Raw genomic sequence first — 15,254 nt, forward strand, 5'->3', positions numbered from 1 at the left:
TAACATTTCTAGTTAGAGCATGATTAATTGTGTTAGACGCACTTCATGGTCGTTATAACATTTCTAGTTAGAGTATGATTGATAGTGTTAGACGCACTTCATGGTTGTTATAACATTTCTAGTTAGAGCATGATTAGTTGTGTTGGACCCACTTCATGGTCGTTATAACATTTCTAGTTAGAGTATGATTACTTGTGTTAGACGTACTTCATGGTATATTTAGTATACTGTCTTTAATTTAATGATATTCAATTTGTTACATTCCGTCGTACAATTATTTATTTAATTTGTTATTTAGTGTTATTTATTTATTTATGTTTATCTTCATAAACATTGTCTTGTTTTGTTGTTGCAGTATCTGTAATGTCCTTTTAACCAAATATAGGGCTAAGCAGTGACGTATGTCTTTGTAATTTGTCTAAATCGTCAGGCTGCTGTCAAGTTATACTTTCGGAGTCGTATAATGGGCTTTATTACTCATAAGACTTTGTTGAGAGAAATTGGGTAAAGTGTTGACATTTAGTTCTTTAAGGAACATTGAATCTCTGACAGTACATGAAACAAACAACTTATAGCAATGTATTTCACTTGTAAAGAAAAATATGTTATATTTAATATTAGTTTTATTCACAATATTTATCAGGATATTTAACGTATTTATTGCTATTAGTTTTCATTTTTTTATAAAGCCTATTTTTCATTGTTGGTTTAGTATATATATTATGACTAATCTAAATATCCTAAGTTGGTTGAACTTCATGAGAAATTATTAGGATTATGGACGAAAATATCCCTAACAACAAGGATACCTAAGCAGTGAAACAATGCATACCAAAGAGTCTACAATTAAGTAAACTGCATATTGGCTTCTAATGCTTCGCCAGTATAAAAGTATAGCATTAAATATATTGTAATTTTTATGAGGAAAACGCAGTAATAGTATATTTTATTAGATATGATCATAACCGGGTTGACTTTTATTTATACTCTTTGCAGAAAATTGTTTTGATCAGAAGTCAATAATAACTACATAATTCTTTCAGCAGTCTGATAACGTTATGCAGACAATATATTTTTACATCTGTCTCCGAGCAGATAATTTGATGTACATACAAAGACAATGTTAAATACTGCATTACTTTCCCAGCAGTCGGGTAATGTACACTGGAGAAAGCGTTAATTCAAACTTACAATAGTCGGACAGTGATATGTAATGTATATATATCTAGGGATTAATTACAGTTTGTAAGAACAATCTGTTAGGTCCCACATTTTCCTTGGAACTACTTCCTCTATTGCTCAGTCTTTTGAAATTTCAATTGTAAGAAAAATTACAAAGGACAGCGAATGAAACTTTGAACACTCATTTTGCAAACGTTCCATAGATTGAACCTGGACATGGTATCGATGGCTACATTTAAGCAGAGGAACCAAAAACAAAAAAGACCTATGGAGCTTCATGGGAAGACTTGACAGATTATGAGACTGTAATTACTGTTTTATCGGTTATGTTTTTCCTTACGTCATCCGTTGATTTCGAGGCTAGAAGCCCATATAACATGATTAACAAGATAAGTGGCAAAGTAAAGGTCGGCAATTAATTTGTTTGTTCTTGAAACCGCAAAAACACACAACTGGCTATCTACATTCTTCAAACAACGGGTATCGAGCCCCGTATTTTAGCGTCTAAGTTAACAAATTTATAGCTGAGCCACTGATTTCAATCAGTGTTGTCCAAATAATTATCTCTTTTGAAATACACGGAAATACTGATATGTTGTGAAACTAATGCTCACACAGTTGTCTCTTTGAAATACTCAGGAATAATTATATGTTGTGAAACTAGTGTTCAAGTAATTATCGCTATGAAATACTCAAAAATAATTATATATTTTGAATCCAGTTTGGGGTCAACAAAAGTGTAATCAGTATTTGTTGTTAAGGGCAAAATTTCATAACTGAATAAACTGGCTCTTCTCATCGCTGGTATCGGAACCTAATTTTTAGCTTCATAAACTCTCAAATTTATCACTGTGCTACCGCGATTCAGTAAAATACTGGGCATTTATATTTTGTAGCTAGAAAATTATCTAATATGCAAAAACCACCATAAACTTTTCGTCCACCTACCGGCAGTGAGATAATTATTTAATACATATTCACAACTAATGACCTCTTCTCTACCGTTTAAAGTCAGATAATTTGATTTAATATACAGTCACATTCTCCATCTAGATATATGATAATATTATTTATAGTTTATGTGTGAAGAGTAAAATGAATTTAAAACATTTTAGAAATTGAGGAGTAAATTTATGTAGTAAGATGTAGTAATATGTAGTAAGATGTAGCAATATGTAGTAATATGTAGTAAGATGTAGTAATATGTAGTAAGATGTAGTAATATGTAGTAAGATGTAGTAATATGTAGTAAGATGTAAAAAGATGTAGTAATATGTAGTAAGATGTAGTAATATGTAGTAAGATGTAGTAATATGTAGTAATATGTAGTAAGATGCAGTAATATGTAGTAAGATGTGGTAAGATGTAGTAATATGTAGTAAGATGTAGTAATATGTAGTAAGATGTGGTAAGATGTAGTAATATGTAGTAATATGTAGTAATAAGTAATATGTAGTAATATGTAGTAAGATGTAGTAATATGTAGTAAGATGTGGTAAGATGTAGTAATATGTAGTAATATGTAGTAAGATGTGGTAAGATGTAGTAAGATGTAGTAATATGTAGTAAGATGTGGTAAGATGTAGTAAGATGTAGTAATATGTAGTAAGATGTGGTAAGATGTAGTAAGATGTAGTAATATGTAGTAAGATGTAGTAAGATGTGGTAAGATGTATTAATATGTAGTAAGATGTAGTAATATGTAGTAAGATGTGGTAAGATGTAGTAATATGTAGTAAGATGTGGTAAGATGTGGTAAGATGTAGTAATATGTAGTAAGATGTTTCTGGAAATGTTGAAGGCGGTATATTACAAGATAAAATTTAAAAGAAGTTTTAAGTTTGAGGAAAGAAACATACTTTTGACCTACTTTCGTTAACTTTTCCAGGCAAGTATGTAGAAACAATTAATAAAACTTTGGATATAGTTTTAATTGATATAGCAATTCACACATACACATTTGGTCATTTAAACTAAATAAAGACAATACAAAAACTGTTTTGGATTCAGCACTTTAAATAATGGGTAACCATGGTTCTCTACAGAGCGTTATTTGTACTTTATAAGAAAGTTTGAAGTTGTTAATTTGGTGAAGAAAATGCTCGGCCATTCAACAGTGTAACGTTGCTAAAATACACTCATGGTCAAGAAAATGTCACAATTTTTTTATGAAAAGGTTTAACGTACATTCACATTGGTAATAGATAGAGTTATTAAAAAGAAGAACCTTCAATATGCCCCATGGAAGCAGAAAAATTCGCATATCAAACAATTTAGAATAACAATGGGATTTGAAGTCACACCTTAAGCAAATCTTTAGCAATAGCTCAGTTGCAAATTGAATGGCGTGATTACGAAATAAAGCCCTTTGGTCCAATACACCAGTGATGGTCATATCTTGTGACAGCATTACTAGGTAACAAACAAGGAGTTCATGGTGACGAAGTCTTATAAGCTCCCAGCCACATTTCGAAATTAAACTTATTTTCTTTATGAGAAAGAAGTTAAATTCTCTACAATCATATTCGAACACATGCTAGGGAAGTCCCATGATCCGGATCCAAAGGATGTTTATGATATTTCTCTGCTTTTAGAAGAATAGTAAAATGTCTGTGGAACGTATGCATCGATGTGTGGTAAAATGCTGGTCTTGCCTTTCTTTGAAGGAAGCTAAATATATGTGTATGTTTTTTCTTCTAGCAAAGCCACATCAGGCTATCTACTGTGTCTATCAAGGGGAGTTGAACCTCTAATTTTAGCACTGTAACTCCGTAGACTTACCGCTGTCCCAGCGGGGACAAGCAGGAAGTTTAAACCGAAATATTTTGTTGACCAGTAATTGTTTGTTTGTTTTGGAATTAAGCACAAAGCTACACAATGGGCTATCTGTGCTCTGCCAAACACGGGTATCGAAACCCGGTTTCTAGCGGTGTGAGTCCGCAGACATACCGCTGTGCCACAGGGAAGGTGTCGACCAGCAATACATGATAACAACCATTCCAATGAGCACGACTTACGATGAAGAAGTAGCGACAAGGGCGACACGGGACCAGGTAGATCCTTTAAAATAAAGATTAATTAAACCTGAGTATACTGATTTTGAAAAGATTCAATAATATGTAGGAAAATATTTTACTAATAACTATTGCGCTATTCTCACCGTGGCTTCTCCATTACCACCACCAGGGGTCGGCTACTGTGCAGTCATGATATCCTGGTATGTGTCCTTCTACTATAACGTCATAATTGCCTGGACTGTCTTCTTCATCTATAAATCATTCAATTCTGAGCTTCCATGGATGCAGTGTGGAAATGAGTGGAACTCAAAACTTTGCTGGTCTGGTCCTTTTGAGAACACTAGTAACATCAACGCTACTAACAGGACATCGCCAGCTCAAGAATTTTTTGAGTATGTATCTAGAGTATTAAATACCTTCATTTTTTAAACCAAATTTCTGAAAATAATATGAACATAAACCTATATAAAAATAAATATTATATATTTGTTGTTTTGACATTTTTCACCTTAGTTCCGCTCTCCAAATATTCACTATTTTGTATTTGTGTCGTAATAAACATGGCCATGTGTCAGACTCAGAATAAAGTATTTCTTATCTTTGGTTCACATAAAAAGTTTTCATTGTAATCCCATTATTCTGTGCTTGTTGTGGTCCTCCGAAATCAAATAACATGATAGATATAATTTTTAATGACTTTGGTTAAAATTTATGTGAATTAATACCATTTGTACGAAAATCAGGTGAAAAAAGTCCAAAATGGCCAATCATGTTTCATGTTTATACATGAATTAAACGAGTTGAACTTTAGAATTAACAAAAGAGCCTTTCTCAGGACGGCTGATATGGGTATTAACACTTTTACTGATAATGAGAGAACAACATTTCGACCTTTCTAGGCCATCTTCAGGTTAAGAAAGAGAGAGTTTGAAAATGACCGTTGCCGGACACGTCTTAGGAACGAGAGTGTAATTGGGTACGGTATTATAGCGAGCATTGCAGGTGGATGTTAGGTTATTAATTAGTATAAATACAAAGGTGTTCGTTTATATTGGTTCAATTTTAGTTTTAGTTGCTATATAAGTAGGGCTTCTTTGATTTTGCGTTTGTTTGTTTATATTTGTTTCTCTACTTAATATCTAGATGTTTTCTATGGTTATGTTGTGTTTATTTGAGTTACAGTGTTCAAAAACGTGTGAAGGTGTTTCTTTGTGTTCTTTAAATCTAATTTCCATTTTTATGCTTGTTTCTCCAATATAGAAGTCGTGGCATTAAGTTCACCTGTGAATAAGAAAAAAACTGACCAACTAACATTTTTTAACCTCAAAATCACTAGAACTGATACACTATTCAAAACAGAAATCTACAGAATAATCATCCATACTAGATTATACATTCCTTAGGAAACATGAAACAAAACAAAAACTCAACATACGAAGAAACCATATAAACATAACCACAAAACTATTTTTACCCCATAAAATGAATGATGAAATCAAGAAAATAAAACAATACTTCATCAACATAAACAAATTTCCTCAACAAACCGTGAAAAAAAATATGCACACACCTAAACCAACAACAAACAAACAATAAATCCCAAGATACAACAAACTACAAAACCTTATACTGCTGCATACCATATGTTCCCGACATCAGCGAAAGAATAACCAGCATTTGAAAAAAAACTTATAACAAAACACAACGTTCCAGTGAACACCAGATTTATTCGAAAACCAGGTACAAAACTAAAGTCCATACTATGTAAAAACTAGACTGACAAACACAACACGCACATAATTTATAAAATGCAATGCAACAAGACTTCTATATTAGAGAAAGAAGCATAAAAATGGAAGCTAGATTCGAAGGACACTAAAAAAACACCTTCACACGTTTTTGAACATTGCAAGTGAAATAAACACAACATAACCGTAGAACACATCCACAAATATAAGTAGGTAAAGAAATATAAACAACCACGACATCAAAAAATGCCCTACTTATACAGTAGTTAAAACCAAAGTTATACCAATATAAAGGAACATCTTTATACCTATACTAATTAATAACCTAACATCTAACTGCAACACACTCTACAATCCCGTACCAGTTTATACTATCGTCCCTAAGATGTGTTAGGCAACGCTCGCTTACAAACTCTCTTTGACAACCTGAAGGTCACATAGGATGGTTGAATCGTTGTACTCTCTTTATCAATAAGAGTGTTAATACCCACGCCAGCCGTTCTGAGATACATTGTTCTTTCAAATGGGTTTCTCGTCATCAAGAAAAGAGTCTTTCCTTTTCTAGGAGTTTACCTAATAAAATAAAACTAATTTAAAGAAATTTAATAGGGTGCTTTTGGACATTTCTGCAAACCCAAAGGTCACAATATTCAAAAACATATTTATTCACATATGAAATGAGACTTCACTATATAGCTTGCAATTTCTACTGTCTGAGGAAGACAGTTGTTAAATCTTTAGAATATATATGTGAATAGTAAATAATTCAATCTCTAGAGGGCGCTATTGCTAAGGACGAAATTTATCCATTTAACAGATGTCCGACATCATTTTTTCATGTAATATTTATACATTCTTAAAGCTGGCCGATTTTCTTAACATAAATATTAAGGTGAATTTTTATTAATTCATAAAGAAAATGTGAAGATTGTATGTGTTCCTGTTTGTGTTAATGACTCATAAGGTTGGCTTTTTAAGACTATATTTCATATTTTACTCTTATCACCACTATAATTGTGACATGACAATAGAAGTAGAATATTGTCACAGTATTAAATAAACTTACCATGTATTTTAATATGGACACATAAGCATTCGTGTAGATTATGAAATTATAAGTTCCAGAAAGTTTAAACTTTCTTAACCTTTAAAACTTGTGTACTTGAGAATTATCGAAAAAGCGATCAGAACATCATACATGAATACAATCCAAATACAGGATAATCCCTAAACAATCGTACATGAATACAATCTGAATACAGGATAATCCCTAAATATGATGTTAGATATATAACCAGTTTAAGTGCTGATTACCAGTAAGTAAATTCAAATAAAACTAGATAATGACAATGTTTCACTGTTATTTAATACCGAGACAGACAAAATGAAACATTTTAGCATTAGGGTCTCCAATGAAAGCAGTTTACCACAAGAGAGTTTGATTTAATTTAGTTTTCCATAGTATTCGGCTCGCTTGTTTATTTCTACTATTGGGTACTTTTGTTCTGTTTTTATCACTGGTATCGTAAACTGTGAAGGGGCAAGAAAATCGATTCTGATTTATACCACGTGACAGTATTTATCATAAATTCAAAATGGGTGAAATTTGGGAAACGAATACCAGATGAAAAATGTCTTTAGTATAAGATTTATTGTCTACTTTTTTTCAGAAACTTTCATGATGATTGCGTACAGGGTCCTTAGATTATCTTGTTATTTCCATTACTTTCCTAAGTTTATTTACCTGAATAATTGTACTATGTATTTGAACCAGATTTTAGCTATGTATACTGCGAAACATAGTGAATAATAACAATAATATATATTTCATGAACATGCCCATGTTCGGTTAAACGTGTGATATTGCAGCTCGATTATACACATTAAAAAAGATATAAGTGAACTTATTAAGTAACTTTTTCCTCACTAAGGTCCTTAATTTTTGGTTAATTTGTTTTATGTATTTATGGTGTGTGTATAATTTTCTAGTTTATAAAAGTTTTCAGAAAGTGTCATTTAGTTTGAATAGTGCAAAATTATTCAGAACTCAAACGCCTTTTTTTGTCAAATAGTGTTACTGTGTTTGTCTCAATGTAAGTTTTGTTACAAAAGTTTGTGAACTATATAGTTGCTCGTATGAGAGTAGGACATGAGCTGAAAAGAGTACTAATCGATGCTGTACTTACTTGATTTCTTTCTTTCTAACTTCTTAAGACGAGAAGTTTTAGAAATACATCTCAGCACCGGGATCGACGATTTGGGTGCCCCCAGGTGGCAATTGCTAATATGTGTTGTCTTAGTGTTTACCACTCTTTATCTGTCATTGTTCAAAGGAGTGAAGTCGTCTGGAAAGGTATGGTGGCTCCATCTGGTAAGATAAAAATATTTCAACCTGACATCAAAAAATTCAGTGATTATTGCCACGAAACTAAATTTACAAACTGGTATTTCAAATTTAAAAAGTAAGTAGAGGGCACTACACCATCAACAATTATTAGACGATGACATTGTATTCAGAGATAAGACCAGAACAGCATTAGACACCGATAACTCTGAACAGAACTATAAGACAGATTATTAAACACTAGAAATCAAAATAGATACAAAACTGTAAAACAGATGAAATGAAATTAACTTAGACTTTGTGCCATTTCACAACAACACACATGTATTTATCAACCACAAACTTGTGCGAACTAGAATAACTGACACGTTGTTTATTTAAACGTAACAACACCTTCCTATGACAAGTTCCGAGACAAGCATGTTTCTTTATCTAAGGTATTTTTTAAAATATGGTTTCTATATAGTGTTTGACGTCTTAACTTTTGTTATGAAATACCCGAATTTCCTTATTCTATCGCGTGTAAATATTTCTATAAAAAATACTACACAAAGATTGTACATCAATTAAAACTATTGTCGTTTATTTTGTTAAACCGTGTTTAATATCTGTCATAGTCTACATTGAATTTCTATACCATATAACTCAAGTTATGCTGTTTTTAGCACAAATTCTTTACACTGAATTATACAAGGTATGCCTTAGAAATAACAATGTATAAAGCCAAGATGGGGATATTATTAGAAAGAATACAGTTCACAAAAATAAGTTAAGAGCTACATTAAATACATTAAACGTGATGTTGCAGACAAGGAAAGGATTGGCAAGAACAGTGCATTTCATGACAGGACAAAATTAATATTAGAAACGACACTACACACAAATACATTGGAGATAAGAAATTTATAGTGGTATTATAAGTTAAAAAAGGTGAGAACAAGTGGTATAAACAAGTATAACACAAAAATAACATTAGCTGTGACATAACATGCGATCATAACACAAGAAAACAATAAAGTAGTACTGTAACAGAAATGAAACTGAAACAATTTTAACACTAATGTTACACCCTAAAACACAGACCGTATATGCAAGGATAACATAGGAAAAACGTTAAAAGTGTCGTCATACGTAACAAAATCACTAAGAAAATATTGGTAAAACCACTATATGAAACAATAGCACTAGAAAACAACATTAAAAAACACTGTAGAAAATAATGAGAGTCTGACAACATAAGGACACTTTATAGATGAAAGTAACACGTAGAGGTGTCATTATAAATATTTATAACAAAAGTCACACTTGACGTACAATTGACATGGGTGAAAGGATTAGTAGGAACACCATATGAAACTAAAATGCTCAAAAAATTAAAGAAACAAGTACGTGTTCTTATATAATTTATCTCAGTGTTCCAAATGTGATAATATTTTTACTTTTTTGGGTAATTTGCCTCATTTCACTTTCATCTGTATCCATTTTCAATGTGTGATAAACGGTAAAACATGGAGAAATAAGATTCTTAAAAATGACCAATATCACCAAAACTGATATCCCATATGAAACAATACTTTAAACAGTTTGAGTGAGTTTATTCAAGAAATGTTTGAAATATCCAATATCTGGTGTGACCTCCACTGTCTGTGACACACTCCTGACACCGATTTGGCACACTTCGAATCAGTCTATTGATGTTGTCTTGGGGTATGGCAGCCCACTTGTCGACAATGGTTTGTCGGAGTTCCTGTACATTCTAAGGAGGGTGCTGGCGTTCACTAACATACCTCGACAACATATCCCAACAATGTTCAATCAGATTGAGATCTGGCGGGCCACTCAAAAATCTCTATTCCTTCCTCGTTAAGGAAGTCCATACACAGTCTGGCGACGGTGGCTCGCGCGTTAACCTGCATGAGAATGAACCCATCGCCGACAGCATCGGCAAAAGGCCTCACAATGGGTTCCAGAATTTTGTCTCTATATCGTTGTACGTTCAGAGCTCCTCTGTCGAATATGAGTATGTACGTGCGGCCACCCAAGCACGTGTCTGTTCAGACCATTACAGAACTTTCTCCATAAGCGTCGAGTTGCACAATGTTACAGGTAGGAAATCGCTCTCCTCGGCGTCTCTACCATCTTGCACGTCCATCGTTGCCAGACACAATGAACCTGCTCTCTGGCCCATTGACGAAGTTCCCAGTCCAGGTGCTGAGCTGCAAACTCCAACCTCGCTGCACGGTGTAGCGGTGTCAGAATAACTCCTCTTGCAGGCCGTCTGGGCCTAAGGCGTCTTTCGTGCGGACGATTGCGAACTGTTTGGGTCGACACCCAAGTTACAGTGGAATGCTGAAGGTCATTTCGCATTGACCGAACCGTAGCTAACCTATCCTGCTGAGCGGTAGTCACGATGTAGCGAGCGGTCCTCGCTGGCTGTTACACTCTGAAACACAGGTCTAACCGTATATGCAAGTATAACTTAGGGAAAACGTTACAAGTGTCATCACACGTAACAAAAATACGGGTGAAAGTGTTAGCAAGAACAGTGCATTCCATGACAGGACAGAAATAATATTAGAAACGACACTACATTAAAAGACATCAGAGATAAGAGATAAGCATCACATTATTATGTGCAGCGATAACGGCCTTGACCTGGTCTCCTGCCATAGGTGTTCGTCTCCTGGTAACGTCGCCAAAGTCGATTGATGACGCTTGGTGACACATTGACGCTCGGTGCCACCCTCCTTTTGGACTGCCCTGGCCACCTTGTTTTCTGTCAGATGGCGCCTGACTGCTTGAGTACAAAAGATGAAGGTAGACACTGACAAAACGAGCCGCAAAAGATCTATGTTGGTGTTTGTTTCGAGAATTAATGAGGGATGCATAGTTTCACGTAACAGCCTTATATAGGGTAGCTTGAGTTGTATTCTCCTTGAGTAAGGTGAGTTTCGTTTGAGCTGCTTCAAACTTCACTCGAAAGCTTAAAAATACACTTGTAGACGAACGGATGTTTTTTATACATAAATTTAGTTATGACAAAAATATCCTGAAATATGTACTTGTTCCTTTAATTTGTTGAGCAGTAAATAAAAAGTAACACATGATAAAAGACACTAAAAAATGAAAACAGCTTACAGATTATAAAGATTTTACTAACTAAAAGTAACACTATAAGAATACTGCTATGTCATATATAGCAGGATGGCTGTTACACATTACACTCTATACATTAGCGGAAGAATAGTGTCAGTAAAAAATACATATGTATCGCTATACCATAGAATAGTATCAGATGCCACACTACATTAAACAACCGAAACGTTTAGTTAAAAAACAGATAAATCATATTCACATATTTAATGTTATTCTTTACGTTACTCGAACCTGTTTTATAAACTGAAGCAATCTATATTTTATTTATATTCCAGGTTGTTTGGGTTACAGCGACAGCTCCTTACGTCATCCTTACAATTCTGTTGTTACGTGGTGTTGTTCTTCCAGGTGCTGTAAATGGAATCAAGTATTATTTACGTCCTGATATCCATAAACTACTCGAGCCGCAGGTCATCACTTTTAACTATTCACGCTTTAATAGCTCAAAATATTATTATTTTATGGCGAAAACACACAGTGTGGCTTTCGCACGGCTATTTTATTACTGGTGTTGTAATTGTTATCTAGCTTTTAACACAGTACGATTAACTTCATCACCAAGTTAATAATATCTTTTAATTAACTTGTAAGCCTAATTACTACAATATAATGTTAGCCTTTGAACCTTGTTCTGTAAAACAGGGACAGTGGTAAGTTTGTGGACTTACAACGCTAAAATTGGGGTCTACTCCCTGCTGTGAAAAAAAAACAGCTTAATGTGGCTCAGCTCTAAAAAAAACAAACAAACAAACAAATCTGTAACACATTATTATCACATTTTGCATCTTGTAGTTGCAAACTACACATGACTTAAATAAACTAATCTTGTAGTATATTACAGTATTATGTTACTGTGCTCCTGTAGTACAGTGTTAATAGATTTGTACCTCTTCCTGTATCACATGTTATTTTCCAAGTTGTGCTCCATTAAAGTATTATATACTTGTGCCTATGATTATGTAACGTTACGTTTTGCACTTTGTTCTCTGATTGAGTATTATTTACTTATGCTTATGGTTGTGTAACATTACGTCTTGCACTTTTCTCTCCATTACAGTATTATTTACTTGTCCTTCTGGTTATATAACGTTACTTTTTGCACCTCGTTTTCTATAACACTATTATTTACTTGTGCTTATGTTTATGTAACATTAATTTTTGCATTTTGTTTTCTGATTGAGCATTATTTACTTGTGCTTATGGTTATGCAACATTACGTTTCACACTTTATTTTCTATTATTGTATTATTTACTAGTGCTTATGGTGATGTAACATTACATTTTGCACTTTGTTTTCTATTACAGTATCATTTAATTGTGCTTAAAGCAGTGTAACATTTCGTCTTGCACTTTGTTTTATAATTGAGCATTATTTACTTATGCTTATGATTACGCAACATTACGTTTTGGACTTTGGTTTTTTTACAGTATTATATACTTGTGCTTATAGTTGGGTAACGTTACGTTTTGCACTTCGTGCTCCATTACAGTATTATATACTTGGAGTCTGGTTGTGTAATACAGGTTGCATAGTTAAGTAATGTATTTTCTAATTTAAGGAGTATGATAATATAACATATATGGTGATATCCCTAGGTGTGGATAGACGCAGCTGTACAGGTGTTCTTTTCTGTTGGGGTGGGTTTCGGAGTCCACCTTACCTACGCTTCGTACAACAAGTTTCACAACAACTGTTACAGGTAAGATTCAAATGTGAAGTTTGAGCTAATACGGCCACACATGATATTTTTTAGAAATGTTAAGTCCAACTGTACTATGCTTTTATATTAAAATACAAAGACCGACGATAGATTCTATAACACTGATTACGACACACAATTAATATAACAATTACTATTAAAGACCAACGATAGATTTAATAAGTTATTATGACCCATAACTATTATGACAATTATTATTAAAAATCACGTAGATAGATTTTATAACAGTGATTATGGGCCCGGCATGCCCAGGTGGTTGAGGCACTCGACTCGTAATCAGAGGGTCGCGGATTCGAATCCCCGTCACACCAAATATGATCGCCCTTTCAGCCGGAGGGGCATTATAATGTGACGGTCAATCCCACTATACGTTGGTAAAAGTGTTGTCCAAAGGTTGGTGATGGGTGGTGATAACAAGTTACCTTCCCTCTAGTCTTACACTGCGAAATTAGTGACGGTTATCGCAAATAGCCCTCGATTAGCTTTGCGCGAAATTCAAAACTTAACTAAAATGACAACTTTAATTAAAGAACCTGGTTATCCAACTTTTTGGAAAACAGAAAATGTAGAGTAAATGTAGAGGGAACTTTCTTGGAGTTTTTCACTCCAGAAGCTGGAGTTCCTCAAGGAGGGGTTGTTAGCCCTATTCTCTTCATCATATATGTAAATAATATGTCATTCAAAGACCCAAACCATGGATATGCGTCTCAGTTTGCTGATGATGTAGCAATCTGGAAAAGTGCCCCTACACCAGAAATAACAGCCACTAACTTACAACCACAACTAAATAGATTATGTGAATATTGTGAAAAATATAGAATTAAAATAAACACAGCGAAGACACAATTAGTAATATTTTTAAAATCAACGAAACATCAGAAAGTTCAACCTCAGATCTACATGAACGGAAAGCTTCTCCAAACTGCTACATCTGCAAAATATTTAGGACTAACACATGTTTCTAAACTTACATGGATAAAACATGTAAATAACATAAAACTAAAATTTGGCGAAGAATAAACTATGCTAGAGTCTAACTGGTAAAACCACGGAACAACACCAGTAAACATCATTAAAATATACAAGACATACATTAGACCTGTAATAGACTATGCAGCTCCTGCATGGATCAATGTAAGTGTAAAACAAATTCAAACCCTACTCCAAGCATTACAGAATACACTAGTTACATCAGCATACAGAGTACCTAAAACCACTTTCTCAAAGTTCATACATAATTAATCAAATACACAAACAATACCAGATAGACTTCTACATAGTACAATAAAATATTTTGATAAAAATTGGCGAAAAATGAGTTGTTATGCGAACTAGACAGGTATTGCATATGTGATGAAGAGAGACCTAAACACCTCTCCCCGTTAAATCTATACATTAGATCACTAAGACAAAATCATTTAAAATAATAATAATAGTAATAATAAAATAGAGCCAAAATAAAACAGGCCACCTACGTTCTAGACTTATTAAAAAATGAACAATATAAATGGACATTGCCCTGAAAAGGACCAGTTTAAAGTTGATATTATTACATATTAATCAGTCCATTTCAACAATGTAATGGAAGGGAGGAAGAGGTCTGGTGTACCTGACTCTCATGGGTATACAAAATATATATACCCAAACACCCAGATAGATATTATTAAAGAACAACGATAGATTTTACAACAGTGATTATGACACATGACTAACATGACAACAGATTTTGTATCAATGATTATGACACATAACTACTATGATAACTGTTATTAAAGACCAACTATTGATTTTATAACTGTGATTATGACGCATGACTAATATGACGACTATCATTAAAGACCAACGATATATTTCATAACAGATTTTATGACACTTGACTAATATGGCAGTTATTATTAAAGACTAGCGATAGATTTTATAACAGTAATTATCACACATAACTAATATGAAAATATTATTACAGACCAACGAAAGATTTAATAACAGTGATTACGATACACGTCTATTATGAACACTGTTATTTAAGACCAACGATAGATTTTATAACAGTGGTTATGACATATGACATATATTTCAACTGTTACAT

The 15,254-nt window shown here is 33.4% G+C and overlaps 1 pseudogene across 1 annotated transcript in view; it reads left to right on the forward strand.

Annotated features, from left to right (window-relative positions):
- Positions 1–15,254, forward strand: part of LOC143247172 (sodium-dependent dopamine transporter-like) — a 94,981-nt pseudogene that overhangs the window by 43,840 nt on the left and 35,887 nt on the right. Inside the window, exons 5-8 of the transcript XR_013026419.1 lie at positions 4,369–4,591; positions 8,162–8,300; positions 11,723–11,857; positions 13,044–13,147. The product of XR_013026419.1 is annotated as a sodium-dependent dopamine transporter-like (transcript). The remainder of the gene's footprint in view (positions 1–4,368; positions 4,592–8,161; positions 8,301–11,722; positions 11,858–13,043; positions 13,148–15,254) is intronic.

This window comes from Tachypleus tridentatus, chromosome 3 (assembly GCF_004210375.1).
Source record: "Tachypleus tridentatus isolate NWPU-2018 chromosome 3, ASM421037v1, whole genome shotgun sequence".
NCBI lineage: Eukaryota > Metazoa > Arthropoda > Merostomata > Xiphosura > Limulidae > Tachypleus > Tachypleus tridentatus.